The sequence below is a fragment of the Crassostrea angulata genome, chromosome 4 (genome assembly GCF_025612915.1).
Source record: "Crassostrea angulata isolate pt1a10 chromosome 4, ASM2561291v2, whole genome shotgun sequence".
Classification (NCBI taxonomy): domain Eukaryota; kingdom Metazoa; phylum Mollusca; class Bivalvia; order Ostreida; family Ostreidae; genus Magallana; species Magallana angulata.
Genome location: NC_069114.1, coordinates 11,988,336 through 11,994,443, shown reverse-complemented (window position 1 = coordinate 11,994,443; position 6,108 = coordinate 11,988,336).

The window sequence follows — 6,108 nt, the reverse complement described above, 5'->3', positions numbered from 1 at the left end:
CTATTGGCGTGAATAGACTTGAAAACTTAATGAAAGAAATGTGCTGCAAAGCAGGTTTGGAGGGGAACTTCACGAATAAGTCAGGTAAACGAACACGTGCAACCCAATTGTACCAGAGCGGTTTAGACGAGCAGCAACTCATGAACAGGGCCGGGCATAGAAGTTTAAACGGTGTTCAAAAAAGAAGGGTGTGTCTAACGACCAGTTGAGAGATGTGTCGAATCTACTTGAACCACCCTGTCTTAAAAAATTGAAAACTAAAGAAGATTCATCCTTGTGCGTTCAAAATGCTACATCTTCTGGTAAAGAAAATCATGTGGATCGGAATCCAACAGATTCCATCGTTGATTTGAAATGTAATGCAAATCTTTGGCAACAGAAATTCTGAACCAGTTGAAAAATGGGTTTAATCAGTGTAGTTTCACTTTTAATGTTTGAAAGTAATCTGAAAGATACCTTCATGAACTACGTTAAGGCGTGAATCGGTTTGTTTTGACTTTAAAGGTCAAATTCAGATAAATTTATCCCTTTGTAGTCCAATTACTTTACATATGTGAATTTGAAATAAAGAAATCCTGTGTTTGCTTATTTTGTTGTCTACATCTATGGCAAGAAAAGAAATTATACCATAGATGTCGTGGTATGACTGCAACAGTTGGAAATTATACCATTGGGTATGGGGATTTATACACAAATGCCTACAGCATAGAGGCAATGGAAGTATCATAGGTTAAGATATCAGTTATTGTGTTTCTTATGTACATATAACTTTTATTTCTGGTTTTTTTTTTACAATTGCTGATATGCGATTCGCATTTCAATGACGGGTTATTAATTTTACTTTACCTTATGCAGCATGGTAGTAATTAGTAATACACAATGTATTCTTTTCATATACTACATGCATTATCCAAGTCTTCAAAAATCCCCTTCCATTTTATGATAAGTTTTACTTTCTTCTTCTCTGCCTATGATTTCCATATATAAATGATCACATACAATTATTTGTGTAGATATTTTTTTTTATTTGATAAAGTTTTGTAATACGATATAATATTAAGGTGCCAGATGATGCACTGTTATACATGTATTTGGTATTTTTCCATTTAAAATGTCATTAAATTTTAAGAGTTATTATAGCATTGGTATGAAATAAATTCAAATTGTCATTTTTTGGTGTTTATATCACTAAATGATATTCCTTAAATCAGTTTAAAATAATGATGTTGACCTCATATAAATGACACCTTAAGGATTACGTTTATTTTTCTGTTTTTTTTTTTTTTTTTTTTTTCTTTTTTGTTTTTTTTTTTTTTCATTGTAGCCCACTATTGTGGTGCTGTTTTTCACTTTCAAATAACTAGGTCAATGACCTACTTTTTCTGCTAGTGACCTCAGAATGTTTTTTGAAAAAATTGTCAAAATTTGTCAAAATTGTCCATCATTTTCAAGGTTTTCTTTATTTTTTAAATTATTAAAAATAGTAAAACAATTTGTAGGTTAGGAAATGATAAATTATGATAAGCTTTATTAATTCTATATTTGAATGAATTGTTTTAAGCTCATATTTTAAGTTTAATTTAGTCCGAATTTCCTCTATTGATTTCCAAATATGTACCCATTTTTGATCGAGTTTTACAAAAAACTGACTAAAAGGAGCTCCAAACCATTGATTTCTTAAAACTGTTTTTATTGTTTGTATTATGTTGTCATTAACTGTATATAAGGTCAATAATCAAAATTTCGAGATATTTTATCTTGAATCAATTTTATGTATTTTAAAGAGTTTTCCAATCGCGTGCCAGCCAGTGATATAAATTTATAGACAAGTAAATACAACCATAAAATATGTAAATTGATAACACATAAAAACACATAAAATCTTAACTTTTGCAATTACATTGCAACAGAGAGTTTTTAAGAGAAAATAAGAAAATGAAAAAATTAGTCCGAATTTCCTCTGTTTCAATTTTAATCTACCTTTGTCGGACCATACCTTCCTCAAATAAACAAATCATGGATATCAATATCGATATTTGTTAATAACGTTGTTATTTTGTGTTTTTAAAACAACTTTGGACTTCAGATATTGAACTTTTTAAAAATATTTTTTAAAATCTCAGACCCTAAGTAAACGTAATCCTTAACGAGATATCGATGAGCCAATATTTTTTGTGTTTATAGGTCATGTTATTTTAACCTGAATCTAATGAATTTTTCCATCTACAAATATATAAGCTGCAGGTCTGTAGCTCCCGGTCTGAAAAAATTCGGATGGACGACCTGGGAGCTTACCAGGTCGTCCATCCGAATTTTTTCAGACCGGGAGCTACAGACCTGCAGCTAAAAATACATATTTATACATTTTTAAACCGATATTTCTTTTTTCAAATCTTTTTAGCTGCTGCTCAGCTCAATTATGCTAAAGTAAATAAAATGTCTTGTCTTTAGAGTTAGATATGCTTTAAAATCATTTAAAAATCTACAGTGTATATAATACAGTTATAAACAAGAAATCATCTTGACGCAAGCGTCAAATGGGCCGCAAAAATATAATTGTTGTATGAATCATTGGTTGTTTACATAAAAACACACCACAGAGACGAAAATAAAAGTTGGTTGTACTAATTTTTATGGTAAATTCAAATATACTTTCAGCAACTTGTTTTGAAGTTTAACATTTTACTATTATCATGAAGAATCGAGTTGGATACTGTAAGCATTTCTAACGGTAATTGTTTGATTATTGCCATAGCATGAAGTAATGGAAAACACATTGATTTGTACAATACAAAGTTCAACTCATCATTTTTCTCTTGGAGATTATGTATTTCAAACCATTTCTTTTTTGTTGCATTGTATTGAATGAAAAGTAAATGCATTAGTTTATATGATTTCAAGGGACTAAATGATAAAAAAGAAATTAATTAGTTCAAATTTTCCAGTCAATTCAAATTTTCATTTCTGTCATATTTTTGCGTAAATAATTGATATGGATGTCATGTCATGATATTTTCTACCACATTTTACATTGAAATATAAAAAAAAATACACACACAAAGTCATTTTTTTTTGACACGGCAGAAAGAAATTCAAATATATCATTTATATCAAATTAAATGACATTCAGGTCTTTAGTATTTCAGGTCTTTAGTATGTCCCGCATACCGGAATTTTCCGAATGGATTATAGTCTCGATAAAAACGCGCCAAACACGACAATCTACTAAGTATGACCTATTTTTCATTTACGAGTAAAACAAAAAATATGTGATATTTTTTAAAAGGCATAAAACATATTTCAACAAGCAAATTTACTTTTAATTCATAAAAAATATTCATAATATTAATTCTATTAAAAAAGAACTATACCGCAGAAACGCAGTAACAATATTTAAATGTGTATCAAATAACGGACCGCCTTCCGGCGGCCCGTAACAATATCACTCCTTGTTAATGTCTTTATCAGATGTTTCATTTAATATACACATTTTTAAATAGTCATCTTCATAATTTCATTTAACATTGAAATCTTTCTATTTTAGAAACAGCGTGGAAAGAAATCAAATCCAAAAGAAGGCGAATTCCCATCAGACTGCAAGTAATATGGACTGGTTTTTTTTTTTTCAAAAACACAATTTTCCATCAGATTCATAATACAATTGATTGCTCTTTCAATAATACAAATGTTATTTTAAAGAAATCTGTTGTTTTTATTTTATATTTACAAAACTGAAAGAGTTTGAGAACATTATTTTGAACTGTTTGAAGATTTATAATTCAAATTATGTTAAAATATATATTACAAGTTCTCAAGATGTTTTTACTAAGGTTATCAAAACGATTCCTGTACATTTTCTGAAATTGTTTCGTAAAATTGTTTTTTTTTAAATGTTTCCCTAAAAAGTTCTCATAACGTTTCACAGAAATGTTTTCAAAACATTGCTAAACAATGTTTACAAAAAAAAAAACGTTATTATAACGTGAAATAAAAACCCACAAAGAATCGCGTTGTAATAACTTTCCTATAAAATGTTCTCATAACGTTTCAAAGAAATGTTTTCACAACATTGCTAAACAATGTTTACAAAAAAACACGTTATAATAACTTTAAAAAACCCCACACATAATCACGTTGTAATAACGTTTCTGAAAATGTTTTCATAACATTTTCACAATGTTGTTAAAACGTTTTAATAACGTTGTTGTGCTAACTGGGTATTTTAATCATGCATATTTAAGCTTATAAGTTGATAAGAGAGCACTAGAAACCTACATAAATCAGGGGTTGTTTTAGGGATAACGTTATCACACATAACGTTCATTATCAAACGATAATTCTAAATAAGTTGTAGAGTAAGATACAGCTAAAGTAAAAAGGAGGCGTGATAAGTAATTCATTAAAATGGAGTGTCTACCTGCAAGGATGAAAATTGGAGTGTTTTTTTTAATAGGAGAAACGTCCCACTTCATTGATAACAGTCATCCATAAAAATTCCCTTCTTCTGTTAGTGTCAACGTGGCCAAGGGTGATAAGTGTTCGTTCCTGGCTTAGAAGTTTTTCTTTTGATTTCTCCGCTTGCACTTCCTTTGTAGTAAAACTTCGTTTTCTTTATTAATTCTACTTATTTATATATCAGATTTATTTTGAATAAAAAATATATATATTTTTAAAATCCTACGGCAAACGACCAAAAACATAATACTAATGCCCTGTTCCATATTCTCAAAAGATCTCCGATCCTCAGCAATGTTCGATAACTCTAAATTATCCGAAAAAAAATTTCGTACCATAAATCAAATCTGCCTTTTATTTAGACAAATTAAATTAGTTTTGTAGTGCTAATATTACCTGCATGGCGTCAACGAACTTCGTAGTCTTATGGTTTCACGGAGAATTTCTATACACTGCGAAAGGGGTTCGATCAATCTATACAACCGGGTTTTTTTCTAATTTGAGTTCAACTTGTATATTAATCGTTTCTGTTATATCCATCGTGGGCAAAATTGCAATAACTTTAGAAAATGCGTGAACATCATTGGTGATTTCTTTTTAATTATTTTCATTTCATTTCCAAAGTTTGAAGGATGAATACCATTTTTATGATAAAAAAAAATACTTTGAGGACGAAAAAAAAACAGCAAATTTAAAGTGAATACAGACTGTCGTAGAAACAATCCAGACAACAACATTCCAACTACTAAATCTGTCCTTCTAATTAAGTGCTTTACGTTTAAAACTGCTTCTAAAAACTAATACCAATCTCGATAAGTTGTCATTTATAATACAGTAAGCACGCACAGTAATTAAAATACCCACAGAATTTTTTGTTTTGAGGTATCGTCAAAGTTAATTAATTGATTTCAATCAGTTTTGCTTCATTCTATCTGTGTTAGTAGTGGGAAGACCTATTGGTTAGGAAACATTGAAAATTTTACATTTTTTAATTCGTGATTTTTTAATTATTCTTTTGGACAAGATGAACATTTAGGAGTTTAGTATTAACTGTAAAGTACAGTGGCTGCATATACAAAAGAACCACAACTCTTACAAGTCCAATTAATGATCGCATCTTCATTTCGTAGACATCTGACTGTATCTTATTTTATACCATAAGCTGTACATTTAAGATTGTTAAAATCAATATATTCATCTGGAAATTAATTTTTTCTTCTCAAAATACAGATGTGAAAATAGTGATATAGTTTTACTTGTGTGATTTTTTTTCAAATATTTAATTTGATGAAATGCATCAAAATTATTAACCCTGAAAAAGTTCGGTTTGGTGCTAATTTCTTATACCACGTATTTCTAAGTATCTATTTACTAGTTATACATTTAACACTCTTTAAAATGCTTTTTGTGTCATTATTTTGTTGACTTTTGTGCAGTCATTATGATATATAATTATAACAATATTTCGCTTTGTCTAAATCTAGCGCAAAAAGAAAAAATTACGTCAAAAAATGTATGATTTTTCATTCACTATCGTAGTTAAATTATTCAGAAATCGTAAAATAGATAATCAAATAAAAACACAAAAGATAATTACAATATTTTTCTTTAGAATCATAATGGAATAAAACTCCCCCTCCCCCCAAAAAAAAC